The sequence below is a fragment of the Pan troglodytes genome, chromosome 10 (genome assembly GCF_028858775.2).
Source record: "Pan troglodytes isolate AG18354 chromosome 10, NHGRI_mPanTro3-v2.0_pri, whole genome shotgun sequence".
NCBI lineage: Eukaryota > Metazoa > Chordata > Mammalia > Primates > Hominidae > Pan > Pan troglodytes.
In genome coordinates, this window is record NC_072408.2 from 130805226 (window position 1) to 130832992 (window position 27767).

The 27767-nt window shown below is 44.0% G+C and overlaps 1 protein-coding gene across 18 annotated transcripts in view; it reads left to right on the forward strand.

The window, feature by feature from the left end:
- The window catches only part of ZNF664 (zinc finger protein 664), a 42632-nt gene that overhangs the window by 8745 nt on the left and 6120 nt on the right, over positions 1 to 27767 (forward strand). For 3 of the 18 annotated variants that reach the window (XR_010147852.1, XM_063785280.1, XM_063785279.1), the window contains exon 3: positions 6420 to 6515. The gene's annotated coding sequence lies outside the window, so the exon portion shown is untranslated. Of the gene's footprint in view, positions 1 to 6419; positions 6516 to 9255; positions 9341 to 21826; positions 21949 to 22993; positions 23095 to 23317; positions 23376 to 27767 lie in introns of all 18 variants that reach the window. The other 15 variants (XR_010147850.1, XR_010147844.1, XR_010147851.1 and 12 more) reach the window with 11 other exon arrangements.

The following is a 27767-nucleotide window of genomic DNA, read 5'->3' on the forward strand; positions in this document are numbered from 1 at the left end:
GTATTCTCTTGTAAGCAATAGAAAACAGATTAAGACAGGAATATAGTAGGCTTTGGTGAGGAAGTGATTGATTCAGTTTTGGATGTACTTGAGTCTGAAGGTCTTATAGGACACATAGGTGTGTCACGAAGAGGATTTACAAAGAATAATTTTACAGTACACATGTTTTGCTGTAAGAATGACTAGATACTATACATAGCTATGGTATTAAAATCAATATTTCTACATGGTAAATTTTTCTTGCAATATAGTTGTACTTCTGTAAATTGGGGCATATCTGTCTAGACAGACTGGACCATTGATATTTTTCACATAGAATTACTTGAGACTGCATGACCTCGACTTCAGATAATACCATGATTGTCTTTGGGGTTCATTGGGTAGACTCTTGCCTCTCTGAGTGGGTGGTGGAGGTTCCTCTGGGCATTAGTGGTCCTTTTGTCAGTCATCCTGTTGTCAGAGTACACCTGACTTCTGGGAGTGATTTCTCTTCATCTTGGTAAACTGGTCCCTTCCACGTAGGGGCAGGCCAGGAAATAGGCAGAGTGGTGCCCTTTCATCCATGTGTGAGTGCCCACCTGGCTGTTAGTAGTATGGCTGGAGCATGGGTACCTTGAAGGACAAGTGGGGAAAAGGTAGCGGAGAAAGTGCCTGCCAAGGTAACAGAAGTCATTAGAGAGGAAGGTAGATGTCTTCATCAGAGGTTGGGGCCCAGTCGCTGGGAAGTTGGCGGCAGTCAGTGTGGCTGTGCTCTTTGCCTTCATCTCCCAGGCTTCTCCTGCTCACTGTGTGTCTGCCCTATGCTTCTATGTGTGCCTGCCCTCCCCCTAATCTCTTCTCTCGCTTGGCAGTAAATAACACGTGACCCCAGGTGGTCACTCTGGAAGGCCATTCTGAAACTCTAACTTCTGCCAGCTCACATCACAGACCCAGTCTTTCCACTTCCCACTTCCCAATTCCAAATTCTCCAGAAGGACAATCTGATTGGCTTAGCTTGGGTTCCACGCTCACCGTATCGGTTTTACTGTTGCAGAGCTTACAGGAGCAGATTCATTTAGTGTGAGCCTGGTGGACTGGCTAGAAGGGAGTGCAGATGAGGACACTCAGGAGAGACGTCCTGGAAGTTAGAAAGTTTCAAGAATGGACAGGAGCAGTAGTTTCAAACGGCCTAGAGATGTAATAAAGGGATCAGGAGTGAATCTTAGATTTAGCAAATTGAAGTCTTTCAGCCCAGGTTGAAAGTTGTGTCTACTGGGCATGGTGGCTCATGCCTGTAATCCCAGCACTTTGAGGGGCCAAGGCAGGCAGATGGCTTGAGGCTGGGAGTTTGAGACCAGCCTGGGCAACATGGCAAAACCCCGTCTCTACCAAAAATACAAAAATTAGCCAGGCATGGTGGCACATGCCTGTGGTTCCAGCTACTTAAGAGGCTGAGGTGGGAGCATCACTGGAAGGCAGGGCTGTAGTGAGCCATGATCACGCCACTGTACTCCAGCCTGGGTGGCAGAGCGAGACCCTGTCTCAAAAAAATAAAAAAAGAAAGCAAGCAAGTTGTGCTACAGCTAATCCATATGGGAGAGTCACAAGGTGGAACCAATGGCTATGATTACTCATTTGTAAGACACTGAAAGAAGAGAATTTTTAAAATACAATTTAATTTTGAAGATGTAGCAGAAGCATTCAAAATGTAATTTTAAAAATATAATTCGTATTGCTTTTTAATGCTAAAACATTTCTACACCTTTATTCTAATTCTGAAATACACAGTGTCTCTTGTGTCACTTGATACATTATAAGAAATTCAGTAAAGCTATTCTAGAACTCATTTATTTTTCATACCCCTGAAAGTTCATAAAATAATCATAGGTTATTTCCATATCTTATTTTGCAGTGTGTTCTATGATATTGTGACAGAGCTTGTGAGGAAGCCTTTGTAGCCAGAGCAGACCCCTGTCCCAAAGATGATGAACTCTGCCACTTAGGTTAACAATACAACAGTTCATAGAAATAATTGGAACCATTTTTCTTCTGCAGAGTAAATCCTGTATGTCCCTCTGGCTTTCAAAATATCACTTTTGTATGTGTAGTTCAAATATGTTTAGGATTGAGCCTGATGGGGGTTTAAGAATATTTCATTGATTCAAAGTACTCGGTGTTGGCTAGAAAACATGTCAAGTTTCTCAGTTAACCGATATTCAATAAATTACTTTTAATACTATAACTTTACATTGTGATAGGACTAGGACCTTGTGGTAAGCCTCCAGACTCACAGTTAGAATCAGAGAACCTGCACAAAGCGGGTTGCATGCATTTTCATGACGCTTGGCAACTAGAGGTAGTAACCCATTGTGACATTGATTTCAAGTCCTAACTCCTTAGTGTGAAGAGCTGAGAAGGTTTCTGAGCAGGTGTTTGAGTGCCCTCTGGAGGCCTTGTGAACAGTTGAAATGTGGACTCCTAGCAAAGCTTTCTTTCACAGTCAGAGTTGAGAACCAGTGGGCGAGATGGTTGAAACTGGTGTGGATGTTAGGAGCAGAGGAGAGGGGAGATGGAACTCATGGGAATGAACTAGTGTTTACAAGAGCTTGCCCGGCCAACTGATAATACTGGGTTTATGCAGTGAGTGTAGAACACAGAGGCCGTAGGGTCACAGAAGGAGCCAAGGGAGTGTGGCCGGTAATGTCCAGTGGGATAAAGAACAAAAAGTGCCCTTGGATTGGCCAAGAGAAGGCCGACAATGAGAGGAACCTCGGTGGTGTGGTGTTGGATTGAGGCATGAGTGGGAAGTGAAGCAATAGAAATCTGGAAAAATCAGTCTTTAAGAGGTCTGGATGGGGAAATGGAGGGTGGGGCCAGGGAGACAGGGTAGCTAGAGAAGGCCTGGGATTAAATGCTGTTTTTCCTTAAGGTTGGGGGAGACTTCTGCATTGTGTTTAAATGCTGAAGGGAAGAAACAAGCACAGAAAGAAAACAGTTGAAAGGGGTATGGGGGCCGGGGAGGAGGAGAGAGTTGGTTTCAAAGTTCTTTGCCTGGGAGATCTGTTGAGGGAAGAAGTTGCCTTTTATAGGGACTTTGAGTTTGTCAAAGTAGTGATTTTCAGTTTATCGTGGGATGATGGGGAAATAATTCTAGTAGGCAGTTGGAGATACAGGTAAGAAGAAAAGACTGTGTTAAGAAACTGTGGCATCATCATCATGGAAATGGTCATCATTCCAGCCAAGCAGGTAGTTGAGCTAAAAAATGGAGACAGGACATACCGTATGGAGGACTCCTATATTTAGGCGTAGGCATCTGAGATGGCAGACACAATCAGCAAGGCCAGAGGAAAAGTGAGAATGTGCAGGGAACTGGGAGCCGAGGAGACCGTAGACTAGGATTCAGGGTGAGGCAGGAGGAACGGCCCCAAGATTTGACTCTGAGAGCAGTTTTGTAGTGGGGGTGGGGGTACAGAATGGTGTGTGGGAGGCGCACACAGAAGGTATTATAGATGCTGTGGAGGAGCTCAGTAGTGAAAGTGAGAAGAGTGAATTGGTCTTAGTCGGGGGATGGCTCCAGAGAACACATGTCGCTTATCTGTGCATATGAAATTAGAGCTGTAATCAACAATGACTCTAGAAAGGATTATATTTGCTTTTTTGTTTTTAACACCATCATCTCAGAATATAAGATCTAAGTTTCATGTAACTTTTGTGCCACTTCCTACTCTTCTCAGATTGAGAATCTGACCAGAAGGAAGAAAATGTCTAGGTCTATTCATGACATTTGAGGGAGTTCTTGCAGGAGAGAGTAAATGTGACTGATTTTTGATTTACTATTCTGACACACGTCAAGTGTTAAATCCTTTAAATCTATGAGACCATTTGCTATCATAAATGACATTTTAAAAAACTTCTTGGTAAAACTAATAGTATGGCTAATAGAAGTTATTTGGCTTCACTTATTTAAAATATTTCGTTAAGAAAAGATAACAGATTCCTAATATCAGAAGTGGTAAAATAACTGTGTTTAAATCTGGGAGGTGGGATTTGACCTCTCACTTTAGACTGAGTGCCCAGTTTGAGCGGCCAGGCGTACAGTTTAAGCATACACTTATCCAAGGGGTGGAATGGCAGGTTCCAGCTTAGGCCCAAACACGTCCGCTGCTGTGGGACTGGTGCGAAGACCTGTGAAGGCCTTAAGCCATTAAACTTTTGGAGGCCTTTACTATGTCATATCAAACATTAAATCACCCATGTCCCACATAAAATTAGCTTGTACAAAACCATATGAGTTAAGCTTTGATTGGCTGTAGACATTTAACATTTATTAACTTTAATTTTGCAATTTTCTTTTCATGTTTTGCATCCAGTAATTTTTTTTTCAGATCTGAAACATTTACATAGGTCTTCGAGATGCTCATGAGCCTTAGGGACTGTGCCTATATACCTAGAGATAAGACATCCCTGTTCTGCTGGGAAGTGGACATTGGGTATGTCTAGGCATGTCTGGCGGGGGGCTGGAGGGGGTGGGCTTGCCCGGAATCTGTTTGTTTGTGGCACTGAGGCACCTCCTGGGAAAACTTCATCTTAAGGGGGAGTTGAAGGAAGTGTTTTAGTTAGGGATTTTTTGCTGCAAAGAACAGAGTTTCATTCAGACCACTTTCTGTACAAGGGGCTATATTGGAGGATGCATGTGGATCAGACCCATGAGGAACTCAGGCTGTCCAGAGACAAGCCACAGTCTTCCCATGGACAGTGAGGTCTCTCACGGCATCACTCATTTCTTTGTGTCTTTCTCCTCTTGCTGCCATCTGGCTTGTTTTTCCCTCCTCTGTATGTCTTTTCTAACCTTTTAGCTCGTCCTTGCTTATAGATTCTACTTCCTCATGAGTTTGGTTTGCTGTGATTTGATGACCTCTGCAGTCATTTTGCGGATCATAACCTCTCAGCTTCATCTCTCACAGCTGATAACCTCATTCTCTCAGTATTGCTTAGATTCCTGAGAGAGAGGGAATCTGATTTTGTTTTGCTTTTATTGTTGTTCCAAGCCACATCATATGTCAGAGTTAAGCTCTTGGGTCAGATGTCTGCACTTGGTCTCAGAAGTGGTCATGTGGCCGATGGCTGCCTGGGCCTACCCTTAAAGCTGAAGCAGTTCCCATTAGTAGGATTTGTAGGCTAGCAGGCACCATGATTGGCATGTATAGTTCAGTAAGGGAGGAAAAAACCTGGCCCAATATCAAGACCACTTGAAATTCCTCCAAATGTATTCCTGCCCTTTAAAATATTATCCTGCTAACAGCTTTCATTCTAAGTTGAACCTTTATTCCCACAGAGAAACTAAAATAGCTAAATGTGTTGAAAGCATTTTCACTTTTCCATTTTCTTCCTGTTTTATTCAGTCTCTGACAGTGCAGGGCCACTCAGCATAGTCTACAGGACTCTATTTCTAATGTTAGTGATTTCTGCTGAAAATGATGTAGCAACTTCAGATAGCTATTAGCAAGTTGGATCATTCTAACCACATGCCTTTCACATAATCCTTTCCCCCAAAGCTCTGGGGAGCTGTAGAGGCATACTGTAATTCAGCACTGTCCCCAGATTGACAACAGCTAGAAAAACATGTAAATGTCCCATCCACATGTAGATACGGCAGCAGTGTGAACCTAAGTTCCTTAATATATCATAACTCCCAGGGGAAAGTGAAGTTCCCCAAAATTAAAGCTAGATCTTGAGATCTATACCTAAACTTCTCTGAACAATTATAGAATATAGCAGAGGCGGGGAGGTAGTAGATGGAATAAATAAAATAATGATAATGATAGCTTTGTTGAGCCCTTAAAATTTGCCAGGCAGTGTTTTAAGTACTTCTCATGGATTAATTGATTTAATCCTTAAATTACCTTATAAGATCAGCTGCCTTTATTATCTCCATTAACTCATTCTTAACCTCCTAGGTGAAGGTTACACAGCAGGTATGCAGTAGGGCCAGGACATGAACTCACCCAGTCTGACTCCAGTTTGTGCTTCTTCAGTACCGTGAGAGACTGGAAAATCCATGAAAAAACATTATTGATTGTTTATTCCCTGGCATTTTAGCCAGTCTGAGTCAGTTATCTTATACCTATGAACCTTAAACTCATTTTGGATCCAGTTCCCATCACGAGGCTAATTGTGATAATGGGATACCTATATCTTGGAGGGAAGTTGTGCAGAGTGCCTGGATTTTCCTTTCTGTGGTTTCTCAGATTTGCTCATCCCTTCTTTGGACCTCCATGCCTTGAGTCCCATATATTTATATAAATCCCAGATGTAAATAGGTCTGTCCTATCTTCTGAGCTGGGACCCCACATTTATAATAGCTAGTTCACGAAAACATTTTGTGATCCTAAATTCTCTATAAATAAACCCATTTTTCTCTCTGCATTTCTCCCATCCAGCAGGATCCTAAGGCCTTTGTAGTCCTTCAGCCACTGTGGCCCCTGCCTCTGCCTGTTCTTCTGGAATGTCTTGGGGGTTTTGATCCTGTCACTGTGGTAAGTTTTCCCCTTGTTTCACCATTTGTTCTAGATGGAGAATCCCCCTTGAGTATTTTAAGCCAAAGCTGTCTCTAGAATTTTTTCTGAGCATGTGCCCTTTGGGGCTCAGTGAGGAAGCAGCTCTCCGTGTCTCACGCTCTTCCTGACCTCTCGCCTTTATCTGGCATTGGATTCCCCAGATCTTGGACCACCTTCCCTACTCTAAAGATGTCAGAAACATTTTTGTCCAACTCTTTTTGTTCCCTGGGATCTTCATTTTCTTCTTTCCATGTGAACCATTGGTTATTAAAACTTTCAGTTGTCCCATTTTCTTCTGCCATCTTGGAGGCCTTACATGGATTCTAGATCTCATGCCACCCTTTGTCTTTTTCTTCTGTTGTTCCTATCCTCACCGAGCTATCAAAACTTTTTAAAAGCTCGGTTGCTTTATAAATTTCTGGTGTTTTTTTTTCCCCAACGTCTGAATAATAGCTTTTTCCTTAAATATGAGTTCCTGAAAATCTTCTTACCTGAGGATTATGGTTTCACATTGATCTGTGCAGACTTGATTCTGAGTGTCATTGTGTTCCCAGCACAACTATTTTTTTACTTTGTTTTCTCTTTGGATTTGTTCTTTTTTAAAAATTTTTTTTCCCTTCTTTGGCTCAACTCAAGAAGGCAACATATATAGGACAGGTATTTGTTTATCTTTATTTGGTCATTGCTGAAATCCAGAATACTCCAGTTGAGCATACAGTCTAGATCTCTGTGATTCACAGACATCATGAAATTGTATGTTATTTCCATGCATAGCTGGGCAGCAAGAGAAAGGAAAGCCCTTGTCTTGATAGCTGCTGGCTTCTGGGGGCATGAGCTTCTTGTCATTTCCCCTGCTGCCAGAGGCTGGTTTCTCAGGCCCTGGGCTTCTGCCTTCCCAGACTTCACTTTCCCATGCAACAAAGAGGATTGGCTGTGGGAGGTAAAGGGTATTGTGTTGGCCTCTGTCCTAGTGGGTCTAGTGACTGTGCGTTGTTAGAAGGCTAAGCCTATGTAGATGTGTGATGTCTTTTCTTTTTCCTGGCTGTATGTGGCTAGAGTGGTAAGGCTGGGGCTGCCCCTGAACGGAAAGGTCTTGACCACCTCTCTTCCTTTTCTCTCTTTTCCCATGTGCTGGATTGGTTTCCAGGTGACTGACCTATTTAGAAGTAGGGGCAAGTGGACCCTGGCACAAGGGCAAATGTTCTCTCTTCTCTCTCTCTTTCTGGCTGCATTATCTCCTGTGCTGATTTGGGTAACCTCGGCCAGTCTTTATCGTGAGTGGTAAGACCAAAGAGTCATGTCTAATATTTTATGAATTCCTTTTCATTCCCGTATGCGCTTTGGTCCCAGTTTAAGATTGCCACTAATGTAGGGAAAAGGAGTTCTCCATGTGATCCAGCCTACCTTATGGAATGCTGCATTGGAAATTGGATTCACAGGCCCAGCTAATAATGAAGTGTTCTGTATTTTCAGTTCAGTCCTGTGTACATGTCCATCTAGGGTACCTAGAAGTTAGGGGTGTTTGCTGAGCCCACTGGCCAGATTTGCTATTAGCCATTAATAACATACATTTTCAGAACAGTAGTGGATCAACCTCCAGTGCCAGTCCTACAAGATCAAAAGCCTGAAGGCCAGAGTTTTGCATAATTTGTTGTGACCATTCCCTGGCCCTCTCTGAGAGTATAGTGGCAATAAATTTCTGTCCATCCATGCAGATACTGAATTCTAATGACCAAATCCTATCTATTCTTAGGATTTTCATCATCTCTGTTGATTTTTGGCTGTAAGAGGTCACCTGCTCTTGCACTTTGTGCTTCCTGAATGAGCCTACTCAAAAATCTCTCTCCCTTGCTTGCTTTGGTTTGCCAGACAATACATGTTACGAATTGTGACCCAGGTATAAAAATAGCCAGACTCTTGATGTACTTAAGAATAGTCACATTCATGGAGTCAAGAAAGTAGAATGGTGGTTATTGGGGCTGGGGGAGAGGGAAAAGGGGAGTTGTTATTGAATGGGGACAGAGTTTGTGTTGCAAGATGAAAAAGCTCTGGAGATCTGTTTCACAACAGTGTGTATATATGTAACACTACTGAACTGTGCACTTAAAATGGTTAAGATGGTAGATTTTATGTTATGTGTTTTTTTTACCACAATTTTTAAAAATGCATACAAATGTAGTCAGAATCACAAATCCATAACTTTTGACCCCCTAACTACTGTTGCTACTCCTACTGCCAGCATCATTGAGGGCAGTCTTGCTAATTACCCACTTTTCATTTTACCTGTTCTCCAGGGCCCAACCTGTCTTCCTTCTTTTAGTTGGCTAGGCTGGGGCCCCTGTGACCTTCAGGTGTTCCTTATACCTCTTCCTGAGGGTGGCTTGAGCTTTCCGGTCTGTTCTTCTTTTCTTCTGGGCCTGAGCATGAATTTTGTCTCTTTAGGTCTTACTACCACAGTGGAAGGAGGAAGCAAGTTTAGTAAATGAGCACTAGAGCTAATCTGAACTAAACCTCTGTGCTTCCTTTTGTGTTCCCTCCCCCAGCTAGTTCCTGCCTGACCTCAGATCAGAAAGAATCCCCTGGCCAGTTGTGAAAGACTGGTCCCTTGAGGGAGACAAATCCAGTAGTCAGCCAAAGGGAAGGATAAGGAAGAGGCAGAGTGCAGGAAAGTGGGTTTTCTCATGTTCTGTCGTTCTTTCTGTGCGTTGACTCTCTCTAGGTATCCTAATTGTATCCTGAGGAAATCGTATTTTTTTCTGTTACCTCATCGGTGTTCCTTGTTCCTGAGGAGGCATGAGTAGAGGGTGAGAGTGAGCATCTCCATGACTCACAGTGGAACTTCTGTTTCATAGCCGAGTAAACTGAGGCTGGTGAGAATCAGTGACTACAGTCAGACAGCTATTTAGTATTAGGTGAAGATTTTGAACTTAGGCCTTTTGGGCTGCAAGTCCAGTGTTCTACCCACTAAATTATTATGGTTCTTAGTGCATGTGTATGTTACACATTTACTAGTTAGATAAGATAAACTTAGGCCTTGTATGTGGGGTTCACGTAGGGGCTATCACTGAAGCTAATCATTGTGTCCCATTACTCAGGTGTTTCTGTATATGGGGTTGAACAGCAGGAAAAAAAAGTAGTGGGGTGCAAACCAGGGGAAAATCTCACTAAAGTAATATTTTTTAAAAAGCAATCCTGTGACTAGATGGTCAAGAAGGGAAAAGTTATGGGTGGGAACAGGGAGCAGCAGACACATAGGTATAAAGGCAGGGTTTCACCTTGAATGGAGGAAGAACCCTAATTACAGGGAGATTACATCATCAGGTGTTTGGAAGCCTCTGCCTGTGAAATGACATTCTTGGCAAATGAATGAATGTGTCATGCACTAATTAAAATAAAGGAAATAAGGAAACTAACATTCATTTAGCCTTAGCTATGCTGTGGGCACTCTGATAGGTACTTTCATGTTTATTATCTTTAATTACCGCAGCAAAGTATTGTAGACATTATTATCCATACATTTGCAGCTCGATCAGATCAGCCACAGTCACATAGCAGGTGGCAGAGCAGAGGCCTACACCCAGTGATGTCATTCCAGAGGTCATTTTGTGAGAGGACTTGGCTGAAGGAAAGCTACAGAATGGATGCCTGTGTCATCCTTGATCACCCTGATAACACATACACTTATCCTTCTCAGACTTCTCAGACTCAGCAGAAAACTTGGCATCATTCCTTTGATAACTTTTGTTGCCCTTCTCTGGACCTAATTTCATAGTCTTTGTGGTAATTTCTTGTTAAAGAAAAATCAGACACAGCTTCTTTTGTCTTTTATCTTTTCTCCATTAGGAGTCATTAGGCTAAGTCATGAAAGACGAATTTCTGCAGGACAAAATGAAGCATATCTTCCCTATAGCTCATTAAAACCCAGAGCCCAAATCGTTAAGCCATTGAACTTTGTCTGTTGTGAGAGAAATCAGGGAACATAGAACTTTGGTGTGTAGGGTATAAGGAAGTATGGGGGGCAGTAAGGAAAGGGGAGAAGGAGGCGAGGGGCCCAAACACCTGGGGACCAAGTAGGAAAGTGGTCTGAGGGTGGAGACGAGGTCCTGGGAGTGTCTGGAAGGACTGTTGTCAGTTTCTCTCCTAGTGCTCAGGAGTCAAGCTGAGTCACAGGCTTTTCTAGCTAGCTGGTGGCAGGGCTGTGCACAGGAAGGCATCAGAAGTGATGTAAAATCCTCTCTTTTCAATCTGGAGCAGATTTTTAAGTTTGCCCTCATTCTGGAAAGGAGAGGAGTATAACCGGGCTGATATCCTAAATTTAGTTGGAGAATCCTGCTCAGAGTCAGAACTTCTTTTGACCAAACTCAAAAGTTGACTTCAGAACCCTTGGGGAAGTTGTTCCTAGTGTCACAGAGGCTGTAGTTATTAACAGCATGTTCGGGAAATGCTGGCTGCTACTTGAGCCACAGGTAAGGGAGCGTTTGGATTCCTGTCAGGGCGTGTTACCAGGATGCTGCATGAATGACAGCCAATGGGCAGAGACTGATGTTCTTTTGAGGAGCCCACTTTTAGAGGTCATTCCACTTTTCAGAAGTGCATGTACTCCAGTGACTACAGCAGAATGCATTGGTGCCTGAACTGACAGGCCTTTGAGTCAACAGAACCTGGAATATCTCCGAGGCTGGGCTTTGTGGTGTGGAGGATTTGACCACAGAGATTTAGACCTGGGAATTATGGCTGTGCTTGGGCTACTCTGAGTGAAACTCTTCTCCTCTCAGTTCTGACCACCTCCAACCTCTAGTAACTGAAGTCGGCCCAGAAAGACAAAGAAACCCAGATTCACTTCTGTGAGTGATAAGCACATCTGAGAAAAAAGGCCTGGCAGTTGGACCTTCCGAGGTGCTGTCGGCTGGAGGAGATGAAGTGTGAGAAGTTGAGTAGCTACAGGCCTTAGTGGCCACTTAAGAGGGTTTGGCAAAGTCAGAGAAGGACCCTCTTTCAGAGACTCTGAAAGTCCATTGCCAAGGAGAGAGGTCTAGGACCCTACAAGGTGGGGCTTCACTGTGACCTGTTATCATTGAGGTGGCCAAGGGCACATGCAGGCACTGTAATGGGGAAAAGGGCCCTGGCTTCTTCAAGAGTGGGGAATGTGAAGGGCCTCTTTGGGACATGAATCTGCCTTGGGCAGCCAGAATCTTCAATTTCAGAACTATTGATGATGGTGGAAGCAAAATAGAAGGGATCTGACATTCCACAGTCCTAATCAGTGAGTTGCCAGTGACTGCCATAATTAAGTTATTCTAAGGCAAATAGTTAAGCAAAGATTAAGTGGACGAGACCTCTGTAACTTGAGTATCTAAGTCTTCCTATACCAAGTTATATGTATTTTAGACTACACTTTTATAAAGGTGTAGTAGAGACTAGTGAGGAGGTAGATACAACATCTGCTGTGTTCCCATATACCTGAGGCTCATGGAGAGTGGTGGCCTTGAACAGAACAAATGCCCTCTTAACCCGGTTCCTTTGGCGGTATGTACGTCCTGATACCTAAACAACGTTTCCTTTAATTTATTTTTTGGGTGTGTGCCAAGGCCTGTAGAAAAAGGCTGAGCAGAGATTCTCTTGGAGTTGTTTTATCTGCTGAGACTTGCCAAATTAGAATTTGATGGCTTTGATTTCTGGGACTTCCTGATCATTTTGGAGAAGGAGGACTTCCTAACTAAGCTGGAGGGCACATACTTTCTCCACATGAGTGGGGCACCCATGATGTCAGCGAGGACAGTGTCAGATAGATGCACAGCCCATCACCCAGAAACCAAGGTCTTGTAAGAATACCTTAGTGAATTGTGCCAGATGGAATAAATTCTGAATCCTTTATAAAGCATCTCTTTGGGAGAGTTCTTTCTTGTAGTGTTTAGCTCTCAATCCTCTCATGCACGAAACTTCAGAATTATTTTGGAGGACTTTGGGGGGCGTTTTTCTTATATCTAGAAGAGGAATGTTTGGTGATGGAAATTACTGACTACACATAAGTGGTCATCTTACAGTTTGTTTGCATACTTTCAGTCTTCAAAAAAAGTGGGTTTAAGATGGATTCTCAACCCCTTTTTGTGTCTGGCCTTCCTTACACTTTAAAAACCATTTTTAAGGACTCCAGAGAACTTTAAGTTTATGTGGGTTGCAGGCTTTGGTACTTATTGTAATAGAAATGAAGACTAAAATTTTATGAAGATACTTACTAACTCATTTATTTAAAAATGATAAACTCATTACATGCTAACATAAATGACATTTTTATGAAAAATAGCTATTTTCTGAAACAGAAAACATTTAGTAGGAAGAGTGGCAATATTTACATTTTGGCATCTCTTTAAATGTATGGAGTTTAAATAAAAGACATCTGCTTCTATATTCAGTCTCTTGCAATATGTTGTTTTGGTTGAAGTAGATGAAGAAATCCGGCCTTGCATAGATAATGTAGTTGGAAAAGGGATTTTAGTAGCCTTTTCAGATAATTGTGGCTTTATCTGTGACATGACACCAGAACTTGACAAGTGGTAGATGCCTACAGGTTAGTTGCAACGTACAATCTGAAACTGTATTCATGAACTTTTCGTACTCTGGTATGTTAAAATCCCTTGGTCTCTCTTACACTCTGAATAGATCTTTTACAAACCGTGTGACCACATGTTGGTCATTTGGAGCCTTCATGGAGTGCCTACCTAGATGAACATTAATTAGCGGGAATTGTACTATAAATTGTGAGAACATGTTGAGAAGGAGGATCTAGATCAGTGGGTGCTTAGCTAGTTTATTCAGGAAGGGTTTCAGCTGGGGCATAACTAGGGGCAAAGAACATCTGTTACAGTAAAGGCAATGATGAAAATGTACTGTTTGCATACTCAGTAATCTGAGGAGGTTGGGATTACAAGCCCATTTTACAGACAGGAAGCTGGTGCTCAGACAGTTGAGAGCATGATCTGAGGGTGGTAGGGAGAGGTGTTGAGCATAGAGCCGTGGCCCATTGTGTGTTTCATCACGGTGTTGTGCAGCTAAGCCCCATCCTCTGCTGAGTAGAGCTATGAGTCAAGTAGGCTTTAAAAAAAATAGTTTACAGACAAAGAACATTTTCATATTAAGTGTGAGGCCCATCAGGCACTTGCCAAGAACCACATTTAGCCTCTGAGTCAATGCTTCACAGACTATTGTGTGACCTGGGGATCCTGCTAAAATGCAATTCTGATTTGGTAGGTCTAAGGTGGGGCTGAGGTTTTGCATGTCTGACAAGCTCCCAGGTGAGGCTGATAATGCTGCTGCATGGCTCAGTTTTGGGAATCAAATTTCCAGAGCCAGTTTACCATTTGTTCCTTAATACATGATATGAATGTTAATCCCAGTCACTCAGGCTTTGGAGAAGGAGAATGGAGGTGGGCGGAGATGGGTGGTAACTATCTAAAATTCTTTGTCAGTTAGGGCTGCCTGGTAATCAGCAACAGAAATGGACTCTGGCTAATTTAAGGTAAAAATGAATTTTAGAATGGAAGGGGACGTGGAGGAACCCAGTAGCGCTGGAGGTTCATAGTTGTAGGAACTGCTTAGATGTCTGTCCTGGGTGCTGTCACTAGCACATGTGAATGAACTCTAATTTTTAATGTCATCTTTGACTCTTCACAATTCAGAGTACCTGGAGAGAAGACTGGCTGGCTCAACGGAGGTCTGTTTCGTACCCCCTGACTGGACCAGGCACTGTAGTGAGAGGGAAGATCTGGGGATCTTGTCCTTCACAAGGGAGGATAGAAGAGCACCCTGATTTATCAGCCCATTATTGCCTCATAGAGAGGGAGAGGTAATCCCTGAACAGGAAGTTAGAGTGCAGTTAGGAAAGGGAAAGGAAAGCTCAGCAGGAAGGCTGACCTGTTGCCAGGCTCCTAAGCCATCTTTCAGTTAACAGTGTGCATTCCCTGTACTTACCAGGCAGGTACATTGAAGAAAGAAAGTATGTATTGAGCTTAAGTACTATAATAAATATGCATTGTTTTATGTAATTTTCAAAGCAACCTTAAGAGATGCAAGTATAGGTATTATTGAGGAAACGAGTCTTGGGGTTGAACAACTTGCTTGAGGTCACACTGTTAGTAAGTGGGAGAGCTGAAACTTGAATTACAAAGTGTTTCTGCTGCAATATCATTTGTTGGCAGAAACTGCTGCTGCTTGGGGTAAAAGGTTGCTTCAAGTGGGCTGAGTGTGAGCATAAGTGGTGGAAGTTGGGGAGAATGTGTATGGACACATGGAGCTGGAGATGCATAACAATTCAAGATTTTGGAGATAGAATGCTCTGTAAAACAAGCTCAAATTTAGCTGTGTCTGTTAAGAGCTTCATGGCCTCAGGAAGGGCTTTCAGTCTCTTAGCTCTACCAGATTATGGCTTTGCCTGTGATGGGAAAGGATACTTCCATGGAATGGAAATTTAAGGTGCGAAACCCAAGGAGAGCAGGCAGGAATGGGGAAAAGTGTTCATCTGGAAATCAGACAGAATGGACAGAATGTCGTTGGGGGCGGGCTTTATAATTGATGGGTAGCTTTTGCAGTGGCCAATTAGATTGCAGGGCTCTGTACTCATTGCCTGGCCAGGGAGGGAATGAAGCTCATTCCTCCATTACCAGGACAAAGCCCACTTGTGTGTGATGGACGGAAGTAGGCTGGGTGCCCCATGTTATATGTATTATATACAAAACCCCCATTCACTCTGGCTAGTCTAATTGTGAAGCCACTGCTCACCCCTTCCCCAGGCTGCCAGCCACAGAAGTATGTATGTGTCGTTGACTTTTTGGTGTCAGAGGTGAAGACTGTAGATACTGTTTGTGGTTTTTTTGTTTCCTTGGGAGACAGAAGCAAAGAATAAAACTACTGTAAAGGAAAGGAAAAATAAAGATTTTCTATGAAATGTAATCTCTTAAGTAAAAATATTTAAGTGAAATCTGCAACTTCTTTTTTTGGACATGATTAAAGGTGAAATGACTCCGGGTTTTTAGAGCTAAAAGGGCTTGGGTGAAGTGTGAAATAAGCACCCATTCAGCATCACCAAAGAATAAACAATGCCCCTTGTGTACATAGAGCCCAGATGGAGTTAAGGACTGTGATGGCAAAATTTCACTGAGAGCATGCCACATCCTCCTTGTAGTTTCCTTGGGCTGCTGTAACAAAGTACCACAAGCTGGGAGGCTTAAAACAATAGAAATTTATTGTCTCACAGTTCTGGAGGCTGGAATTCTGGATTAAGGTGGCAGCAGGGCTGTGCTCCCTTTGAAGGCTTTACAGGAGAATCCTTTGCCTCTTCCTAGCTTGTGGTGGTTGCTGGTAGTCTTTGGCGTTCCTTGACTTGTAGACATATCACTTCACTCTCTGCAGCCATCCCCACGTGGCCTTTTTCCCTGTCTGTGTGTGTGTCTGACTCTCCATCTCCTCTCTTTTATAAGGATACCAGGCATTGGATTTAGGGCTCACACTGACACATTATGATGTCATCTTAACTACATCTGCAAAGACCGTGTTTCCAAATAAGGTCACACCCTGAGGTTCTGGATGGATATGAATTCTGGGGAGACACTATTCAACCCAGTATACTTTTTGCCTTTCTTCCTTAGAGCTCCAGCTAATCCAGATGCAACATTGACGAATTAGTGCCGGAATGAGTATCAGCACTTGGTACTGCAATTAGAACACGGGGATTTGGCTGTTGATTTATTTTTTGGGCTACACTGGGAGGGAGGCTCAGAGACAGTGTGGGTGTCTGAAGGAAAAAACACGTATTAAGTGAAGTGAGGACTTCAAACGAAATCATACAGTTTTGGGAAACTGCATTGGATAGGGAATGCTGGAGCCAAAGAGTGTTCCCTTTTCCAGAAAGGGAGGTAACATTTGCAGGAGGGCTTCTGAGGTCAGAAGTTCCTCCTAGAAGTGCAGGGTGTATCAGCCATCTCAGGAGCTGATTTCCTGTGCAACTTTTTCTAATACCCCCGGGAGCCTTTCTTATACTTTATCCCTTTGTATGTTTATGGATCAGGTCCTTCCCACTCTTCGGCACCTGTGACAGGCCCCACAGGCTTCCAACACTTTAAATGCCTTCTGTTTTTCCTAAAAGATAGAGTCCTGAGCTTACAGGACTTCATAGGAAGACCTGTAAGTCTCTGTTGGTCTTTATAGGTGGACTACTATCTCCTGGGTGTCTTGTAACTGTAATGTTTATATTTTTTCAAAAAATCCTACAGAGATGCCTTGGTCACTCCAGATAAGAGTTTCTGTGGCTGAGAGGCCCCGCTGTATGACTCCTGTTTCTGCCCGCTGGACTTCACTTTCTGGGGCTTGGCATCTGATGACCTCTGTATACATGCTGTGCCTTCCTGTTCTTTATGTGGCCACTTCACTTTGTCCTTTGGGTTTCAGCTTAAAAGTAGAGTCAACTAGAAATCTTCATTACCATGCTGAGACTAGTTAGGATGCCCCTGGCTCATCAGCTGTAATGCCTCTGTCAGAGCTCCACTCAAACATGCTAGAACCATCGCCTTCCCCTCCTAAACTGTAAACCACAGAAATGCAGAGGCCATGTCTGTTTCGTTCATCAGATCCTCCGGAGCATAGCTTACTGCCCAACAGATGCTGGGTGGTAAATAAATGTGGAATATGTGCCTGTGTGTGTGCAGCTCTGACCCTGTGCCTCAGAGGTCAGCTTCCAGGACTGTTGCCTCAATAACACCTCTCTTCCAAGTCTGTGTCAGGGTGGGCTGGCTTCTCTCATTGTCACTTATCTATGTCAAATAATCAACATGTGTTAGAGGACTAGGGATATAGGGATCTTTCTATAAAACCCTTCCCATTAATTAAGGGACCAAGAAGTTAATGTGGATCCTTTATATGTTATGATTACTGGCTTAGTGTATCGTCTCCTGAGCCAGGGCCCTTTGATTATCTTTCTTAGAGAATCTTATCCAGCCCCTATGACACAATTGCCTGCTGTATGCATGTGGGGAGATGAATCACATGGTCATCTCAACTCATTGCAGTTGGTAGTGGTTATTTTTGGTAGGGATTGGAGGCCGACATGTCATCTTCCCAGTTCTTTTTCACTTTTATCTTTCCCAGAAAGTGTGCCCTTATGCTTTGAGTGGCAAAATTATATACCACACATTCTGATAGATCTGGTTCTGGGTAGGAAATTAATTTGATCTCTGTTGAAATTGATTTTACTGTCAGAGTCTGCTATTGAAGAGGGGGATTATATATAGTTAGTGCTTCATAGGAAGACCTGTACTCATAATACTGCTGAAAGATCTGTGATACTTATAGGTTTCTTAAAATCAGAACAGTTGTCTCAAAAATAAGAAAATAGGTAATTTTCACTTGACTTTTATGACAAAGTAATTGTATAGTTATTTAAAAACGACTTTAGATTTTTCTGAGCCAGCAGTCCGAATTTCAGATAATGTATTCAAGATAAAAAAAGAAAAGCTCAGTCCAGACATCCAGAGAGGAGCGGTGTTGGGCTGAATCTTAAGTAGGACATGGACACTTCTTCCATTTATAAAAGGAAGAAAGGGCTAGAGTCGGGCAGCACATGTACCTTGATAGTTTGGCTGGAATTGGAGGGAGTTCTCTGATGGGTTCTACCTTCTCTGTGTGGCATTTGGTTTGAAGAGCAGAGCTAGCTGCAGGTCAGACATAGATTGAACATAGGGAAGGGGGCAATAGCCACATAGCAAGTTGGGGTGAGGTCACACAAGCATTCCTGAGGCTTGGAAGACCCAGCTGAGGGTATCACTGTGAAGACCTTGGTGGTCCATGATTCTGTTAGCATGTGAAGGTAGAGATTTGGATTGGGATAGGGGATGATTTCCTTTAGAAGGAAGGCCCATTTGTCCTTTGACGATTCTCATTTGGCAAAAACTCAGTTTTGCAGAAACTTAGCTATCTGCCTTCCCCATGCAGCCCCTGAGGAACTGAGCCCTGGGCCAAATCCATGCCCACCCTCAATGCTGCTGGCAGTCTCCCTACGTTTCTTGGGTCATGCCACTCTCCCACCCTCCAGACAACCATCTCACACCACCTCTGTTCTCCTCAAACCTCCAGGCTCCCCATTGCCCTCTCCTTCTCGGCAGATGGCCTTGCTTCCTGCTTCCCAGCAGCCAGGGACTGTCAGTTTCTACTTAAACACACACACCACTTCCTGCCTTCGCCTGTTCATAGAGGCCCGTCCTTCTCCTCTCCAGAGCTCATTCCTCTCGTGGAGCTTTGGATCCTGTCTCCATTGGCCCTTTCTGTTATTTCTTTTCTCTCCCATAGTTTAGTGGAATTCCTCTCATTTTTATTTCTTCCCTGAACTTTTCCTTGAAGTCTAACATGCAGATTATAAATAGGGCTGTAGTGTGATGAATTTTCACAGCTATGAGTTGAGCACACCTGTGTGCCCCAGTGCCCAGATAAAGACAGCACATGACAACGATCCCTAGAAATTCCCTCGTGCATCTTTCTAGTCATTAGCCCCTCTGTCTGCTCTGTTGTGTAACAGCATCAGTTGATTTGCTTGTTTTTCAACTTTATGTAAGTGGAATCATTCAATATGTGCTCTTCTACTTGGCTTCTTTCAAACTCAGTCATTAAATGTTGCTCTCCTGTAGCTTAGTCCCAGGGCCCTCTTCCCTTTTTACCCTTTGTTGGTAGGCAGTCTTATTCCCTCCCCCTGTTTAAGTTACCATCTAAATGTTAACGGCTCACACATGTATACCTTATAAAGTCCTGATCTCTTATCTCAGTGCCAGTTCCATCCATCTAGCTGCTGTCCTTGACATCGACTTTTGGATATCATGAGCATGTCTAAAATGGAAATCACAATCTTTGTCTTCAAACCTTGGTCTTTCTAAAGTTTTCTGTCTTACTGAATGGCTCCATCTCCATCCAGTTATTCAAATAAAAGACCTGGGGGTCATCCTTGCCATTTCCTTGTCCCTCACCCATTGTATTGAATCTGTCACCAAGTCTGATACATTTTTCTCTCATCTCCACCATTGCTTTAGTCCAGATTATGATCATTGTTTCCAACCCAAATGAGTAAGATGATCCCCTACCATGTTTACCCCTAAATGCTCTTGCTTTCTACACATCCTTTAATTTCTGTACTTTAGCTACAGTTTTCTATTTAAAATGGAAATCTGATGTTACTACCAAATTTTAAAACAAAAGCTAACTGCTCTGGAGGCTTCCACTGCTACTAAGATAAAGATCACGATGCCTAGCTTCTACCCTCTCATCTGGCACTGAGTGTCTCCAGCCCCGCTGGCCCTGTTCTGTCCCGTGCTTGCCTCCTGCCCCTCAACATGGTCCTCCATGCATGCCTTTCCCTTGGGTCATGTATCTTCTCTTCACCCTGCAGAGGCCTCCTCTAGATCTGAGCTCAGCCATCAGTTCAAAGTGGTGGTCTCCCCTGACCTCTGACCCCTGACCAGGTCAGCCTCACTTCCAGCCCAGCCTGAGGTGCTCAGAGCACTGTGCAGGGCTGCTTTGGAGCATTTCACATAGATTTATTTGACATTTCTTTGTGGACACCTTTGATGAACATTGTCTCCCCACTAGACTGCAGCTTGCACTCGGAAAGGGACTGGCTATGATTCTGCACTGCTGAAGGCACAGAAGCTGACGTAGGTTAGACACTCAGTAAACATTTGGTGCTTGAATGACTTTGGAAGACAAAGAGATGAAGGAGTTTTAGAGATTCACAAATTTCATAAATTCTCTGCAGTTTCTGCTGATCAAGGAGCTTGCATTCAAGAGAGCAGGGAGAGGAGCACAACAAAGGAAGCATGTGCAAAAATGAGCACAATAATTCCAGGCAGTAAGTGGTAATGTTCTGTACAAAAGTTAAATTAAGCAGAAAGAGGTGGTCAGAAAGGTGTGAGGGCAGAGAGGTAAGTCAGCTGAAACTGACAAGCCCGGGAGCCGCTTTCTGGGAAGACAACGCATGTGCTGAGGCCTGGGTGTTGAGCAGATGCCAGCTCCCTGAGGACCAGGAAGAAACTGGGCAGGGGGCTCATGTGAAGGTACTGAGGGCACATGAGGCTGGCAAGCTTGAAGACTAGAAAGGAGATGAGGGAGGCTGGTGTGTGGTTTGCAGAGAGTGCGGGAGGTGAGGTCGGAAGGAGGCGGTGGCTGGGCCACCTCCAGCTTGTGAGCCAGTGAGAGGATGTGTGTTCTAAAGAGCAATGGAAGGATTAAGCAGGGCAGTGACGTTCTCTAACTTATATTTTTAAAAGATAAGGGTGACTACTGGTAGAGGTCCAGTTGTGGAGGAGTAAGAATGAAAGCCAGAGAGACCTGTGGTTGAGAGGCTGTTGAAATAGTGCAGGCAGGAGGTGACCGTGGCCTGGATAAGGTGGAGCTTGTAGTGGCCATGGAGAGATGCAAGGGCAGGGCTGGGTTATGTTGTGGAGAGGAGGTAGAGTGTGCAGTGATTTGCACTGGTGGGGCTGGAGGAAAGCAGAATTAAGGACAATGCATCTGGATGGATGTTGGTGTGCTTGACAGAGATGGGGAAGAATGAGAAAGGAACAGTTTGAGGGGAGATTTGGTTTGGAAATGTGGTTGTAGTGCCTTTCAGCAGAGATTATGGAGCAGTCCAGGGCTAGAGATAAAAATGGGAGCCAACATCTAAAGAGTATTTTAGATCACCTGACTGGTGAGATTACTTAGAGGGTATAGATTCAGAAAAGAAATGGTCCCAAGCAGGAGCCCTGAAGCACCCCAGGATTTAGAAGTTGAACAGAAGAGAGGTCAGCAGTAAAAGGAACAAGGAGTGGCTAGTGAGGGGCAGGGACGGGCCAGCTAAGAAAGCAGGTGTTTCCAGCCCTGTCTTGGGGCCCTGTCCTGACAGAGGCAGGACATGTTGGGAAAGAAACATGTTTTCAGTGGCATGTTGGGAAAGAAACCCGCCTGCAGGGGTGGGGCTGTGGTATCCAAAACAATTTTAAGAAGGAAGATACTAGAACATGTTTGTATGAGAATGGACCTATAGCTAGGATGGAATTGACAGTGGCAATGAGAGGGAATACTTACAGGATTCCATTTGGAGAAGGCCCAGGAAGTGCACTCATGGGCACGAGTGGAAGGGCTGGTCTTTCCTAGGAACAGGGCACCCCCTGTTGGAGTAGAAGGTGTGAATGCAGGTGGCCTAGTGGATTTGCAGTAGGAAAATGAAGGGCTTGCCATCTAATTGCATCTTTTTTTTTTTTTTTTTTTTTTTTTTGAAGACAAAGTCTTGCTCTGTCACCCAGGCTGGAGTGCAGTGGCACGATCTCAGCTCATTGCAACCTCTGTCTCCCAGGTTCAAGCGATTCTCCTGCCTCAGCCTCTGGAGTAGCTGGGATTACAGGTGCGTGCCACCATGCCCAGCTAATTTTTGTATTTTTAGTAGAGACGGGGTTTCACCATGTTGGTCAGGCTGGTCTCGAACACCTGACGTTGTGATCCACCTGCCTTGGCCTCCCAAAGTGACGGGATTACAAGCGTGAGCCAATGCGCCCAGGCTGCTTCTATTTTCTTAATTAGACACAGGCTCTTGGCAGGTTATCAGCCACGAGTGAGGGAGTCAGAGGGAAAATGGGAGATTTGAAGAGAAAGGAGAATGATGAAGTAGCAATTTAAAGTATTGGGAAAATGTGTGTACTGAAGACTTTTGGAGGAATTTAGGGGCACTCCAGTGCCCATTTGAGATGTGTGGTCGTGAGTTAAATAAACCTGGCATTATTCAGCCACTTGGGTGCGTGTATGGATAGATGGAGAGTTGGGTTTGAATAAGGTGCTGTGTCACTGAGAGTAGGTGGAGCCAGAGAGTTCTGGTGAGCGCAGAGAGAAGCTGTGGACAACAGACAGAGAACAAAGGGTCAGGCCACTGGGTGCAAGCCTACTGCATGAAGTTCCTGGAGCCAGTTAACTGGAAGGGGAGGGAGCACCCGGTGTCCAAGAATGGGTTGCTCAACACAGATTTGGGAGGGAGCACAGTTTCTGGGGGTGATAGAGCTAGAGTGTGGCCATGGAAACAGTGATGACAGAAGAGAGAGGTGAACCTGGGTGGAGGGAGGGCATAAGGAACCCAAGCCAGCATGGAAGCCAGGAAGTAAAGACAAACAGGGCCACATTAGTAGGACAAAGATTGAAAGAGGACTGGAGGTCCTGAGGGAGCAAAGAAAAGGTTCCATAGGATTAACAGAGCAGAAAGCTGGAACAGGATGTTTTGGTTAAAGGCTAGAGTTTCACTCAAGATGGACAGATTGCTTACAGACTTCTGAGTGAAAAACATTGAGCCGTATATTGATACGGCTGGACTTGCATAGGTTGGTGTTGTCAGTGGAGGCGGAGGCAATGTTTATTTAGCTTTGTAATTTAGAACACTGTTGTATTCTTTCTTACGGCTTTAGATTGTCATACAGGGATTTTCTAAGCCAGGGGTCCCCAACCTCTGGGCCACAGATGGGTACCGGTCCATGGCCTGTTAGGAACCAAGGCCACACAGCATGAGGTGAGTGGTGGGAAGAAAGCCAGTGAAGCTTCATCTATTTATAGCCGCTCCCCATTGCTTGCATTACCTCCTGAGCTCCACCTCCTTTCAGATCAGCGGCGGCATTAGATTCTCGTAGGGGCGTGAACCCTGTTGTAAACTGTACATGCAAGGGATCTAGGTTGCACGCTCCTTATGCGAATCTAATGCCTGATGATCTGTTACTGTCTCCCAACACCTCCAGATGGGACCACCTAGTTGCAGGAAAACAAGCTCAGGGCTCCCACTGATTCTACATTATGGTAAGTTGTATAATTATTTCATTATATATTACAATGTAATAATAATAGAAATAAAGTGCACAATTTAAGTGTAATGCACTTGAATCATCCCAAAAACCATCACCCCTGCCCCCAGTCTGTGGAAAAATTGTCTTCCACGAAACTGGTCCCTGCTGCCAAAAAGGTTGGGGACCACTGTTCTAAGCAAAGGCTTCCTGGCTTACATTTTATTATGGAAAATTTCAAATGAACTCAAAAGTAGAGGAAAAAACAAAATGTACTCCTATGGGCCTGTCACCACACGAGTTGAACCCAGGTTAAGAAACCGTGAGCTTTTTGCTGTTCTTATTTTGTCTACCCTCTCTACTTTTTTGTTCACACAAGAAGCCAGTTTATTACTTGAGTTGGGTTTTGTTGAATGACCACAGGTCACATACTCGGTGCTGGCAGTCTTACCATAACATGCAGTCAGCATTTTTGAAAACAATGTAAATATATAATACAGTTGTCTATCTTTTAGTTTCCAAAGTTTGTTACTTCACATTTTGACTGGATGATAATTTATAGAATGTGTGTGTGTATGTGTGTGTGTGTGTGTGTGTGTGTGTGTGTGTGTGTGTGAGATAGGCCAGCATGTCTGTATTATCCTCATTATATAAAAAGAAAACAGATGCAAAGTAGTGTTAGGTGACATGTTGGCCTGAAGTTCCAAGATTAAGTGGGAATACATTTTAAAGTTCCCTCTTTCCTGTTCCCTTCTCTTGGGAATGTTCCTCATTCATACAGCATCTGCCCTCCATCTCACATCCCCCGTCTTTCTAAAGGCATCACTGGCCCATCCCTACAACAAGCTGTCTCCATGCCAGCCCCAAGTGCTAGTAAGACATTGTCCTATACCTCCCTGGTACTGGGCTCTGCACCAGTGTGCCCTTCTGCACACTCTTTTCTTTACCAGCCTGGCAGTGGGATGTTAGTTGCTGGGCGGCGCTATTCTCTTCCTCAGTTGGTGGTGACAGCTGGGTCCCTGTGCCTCTGCAGTTCTTGCATGGAGGTCATAGCCTTGTGCAGAGCAACACAGACGAGGCACTTGGCCTCCTGCTCAGTAGTCGGCATCTGCTGGCTGAACACTGTGGACATAGTCTGATGTCAAGGCTGAATGGCTGCTAATTCCTTTAGGAGTGTAACTGGATTTTTCTCTCCTGCCCAGTCAAGGTGATTAGTCTTTATTTCATATCCAGCCTGTGTTGAATATAATCCAGTTCAGAGTCCACTTTGTGGAACATCGATTGTAGCTTACCAACCTTTACCTCCACGTAAATAGTTGGCATTCTTCTGATGCTCTGGTCATCCCATTAGGGCTGCTGCAACCAACTCCTACAGCCTCGGCCCTATGCTGGAGTGGTAGTCTCCCCTCCATGCAGCGGGTTCACCTCTTCTGCCGCTAGAGTGAGGAACTTTTGGTCTGAACAGCCTTCAAGGGAAACCAGCTTCATTCTCCCAGCCTGTTAGTCCTGTACCCCCGTCTTCAGGTTCCCCTTTCTTATGCCGTGACCCAGAGCACGTGTTCTCTAAGGATATGGTTCTTGTATTTAAGACTCAGTTTTTGACTTCCTTGAATCTTAGCATCAGTTCTTTATTAGCTAGTTGCCCTCAATTTTAATTGTACTGAAATATTAGTACTGATTCAGTATTCTGTGGTATCACAAACTACAGGGAGAGAGGAAAGGCTCCTTTTCATGAAAGGTGAGGATTTGAGGTAGATGGGCTAAATTTTAAGCTTTCGTTTTCTTGGTTTTCAACTGCACTGTCATTTTGTTGTTTGAGTTCTCCTCCAGTGTGGGTCGAGTGCACAGGATGCTGGGGGTGTTCCTGAGCTTGCAGGTGCAGGCTCTGAGTTTGTCCTTGGCAGCCTTCCTCCTCAGGTCAGAAAGAGGGACTTGCAGTCATGTGGGATGTCCCCTTGAAAGCCCCAGTAGGACGTTGATTTTGAGACATAAGGGGAGTCTGGAGTGAGAGACAGCCTTGGGAACGTGGTGCGTTCAGGATCTTTGAGCTCTGTGGGGTTCCATAACCTGTATCTGCCTCTGGATTTACAGCTGCCTCTATCTGTGCGGAAGAGTTGGGTGGGGGCTGTGTTAGGCGAGTCTGTACTGGAGATCCTTGCTGTGTGTTGGCCTTTCTGTTCTTTGGTTGGTCACGTGGAAAATTTGCCGGAGTTTCTTTTATCTTTCTTTTTCCTACAGAATGCACCTTACCCCTCTCATCCCCCCACCGTGCAGTGAGACTTACAGACAGGTCTGAGAATTTTATCCGGAAGGAATGGCAGTGCCTGATGCCTGAAGAAGAACTCTAGTGGGAGGTCATGTCGGACTCCCCTGTCAGGGACCTTGGTATTGAACTGTTGCCCTTCTGAGCAGAGTTGGACTCTCCTGAGGCTAGGCTGGCGGAGTACCCTAACCCTGGCAGCTTGATTCCTGGAGGGGGCTCTGGAAGACACCCCTGCTGGGGTTAGCTTGCCAGGCAAAAGAGCAGAGCGCAGTGCTGCTGCCTTTGTCTTTTGCTTGTCGCTGCCCTGCAGCCACTGCCTTCGCCTGCTGTCCAGAGACCTCTTCCTGTGTTCATTATCCTGTGCTCAGGATTGACTGGGGAAATGAGAGCTGTTTCGGGGATTATATTCGTTTCAGTCACAGTTGCCCCTCTATGCGGTGGTCCTGGGATTAGTTTGCCATTGCCAGAAGAGCAGGAAAGGAATATCTTAGCATTCACAGATTTTTTTTTTTTTTTAACCATGAAAACTTCAACCATACACAATATTTTACAATAGAATATTTTAGAGTAGACTATTTTATTCATCCATTTATCTCTTACCTAAATGCAATGGTTACAATGATTTTACCACATTTGCTTTGTCTGCTCTTTTTTACTTTCCCTTTTTTTGTTTGTTTGCTGAAGCATTTTAAGTCACACATGTCAGACGACATGTCCCGTCATTCCTGTTCTTCACTGTGCATCTCTAAGGCTGTAGACATTGGTTTACATTAGCTACAATGACATGATCACATAGTTAACAGCACACAGTGTAATCTCATACCCCGAATCACATTTCCTTGACTGTCCTCTTTTAGCAGCTGGTTTGCTTCAGATTGCAAAGAAGGTCCTCTGATTACATCTGATTGTTATGTCTCAAGTCGCTTTCATTTAGAGCAACTCCTCCCACCTTACCGGCTTTTTTTCCCTCGTGTCCTTATTGCAAAAAAAAGGGGCAGTTGTGCTGTAGAGTGGCTCACCTTTTGATATTTTGCTACTTGCTTCCTAGTAGTTCCTCTGTCCCTTCAGTTCTTTCCATTAAAAATTAGCTCCAGAGGCTTGATTAGGTTTTGCTTCAGTCTTTTGGCAAGAATGTCTTCAGAGGGTGCTGGCTGTTTCCCATTGCACCACAGCAGGAGGCACACGTGTCTGGTTGTTCCTCTTTGAGTCATGCTAAGATCGATCCCTGGCTTCAGGTGGTGACAGCCTGGTCCTGGCAATGTCAAGTCCTGGATCAGCCTTCCAGCCGCTTTTTTCACCCATTGCTTTTCATGGTCTGAATCAGGTGTTTGATGAGGAGAATGCACATATTAGCTGGTTGTTTCTTTGTCTTGAAAGAGAGTTCATAGAGGAAATAGGATAGATGCTTCTCTCCATTTAATTACCAATTTTTAGGGTAAAAAGTTGGGCCCCTAGTTAATTCCAATTTTGTTCAGTGCCTTGGGTCTCTCCATCTCTCTGCCTGCCTGTCTGTCTCTTTCTTCCCCATTCTCTACAGTCATTATGAGCTCCTGGGGTTTGTATATTTAATGCGTCTCACTCAATTGCCTTTCTTATTCCTTTTGATGCTCAGTTGCATAATTGGCTCTGTGTTCCTTTGGCACGGCCCTCTTGCTTTCTGGCATAACAGGATGTCCCAAGCTCATTTTGTAAGTGCTACTCTGGCTTTGAACCCAGCCATTCCTCCAAGGACCCCTTGCCTCTTGGTGGGGAGAGGATTTAAGGGAAGGGGCTGTAGGTGTGCTCATTGCTATCGCTTCTTATTGCTTCCAGGTCTTTTTGGTGATAACTAAAAAGAAAAAAAAAGTGAATTCAAACTGATATGTCCAAGTCAAATTTTATATTACAGAATTTTTTCTTAACTTTGATTTTATACTTAAATCTAATTTTTCTTACATTGAATCTTGGCTCCTAACAACTTTAACATAAACTACTTATTTGTATTAACCTACTTTAAAATACACCACGGTAACAGTTAAATTGTTGAAAGAAGTGTGATTTCTTTGCAGCTTATTTGTCAAAAGAATATGTTCTAGGTATGTGCAATCAGTATACTATGCTCAAAAGCCATTTGTGGCTATGTCACCAATATGATAGGTTTATTCT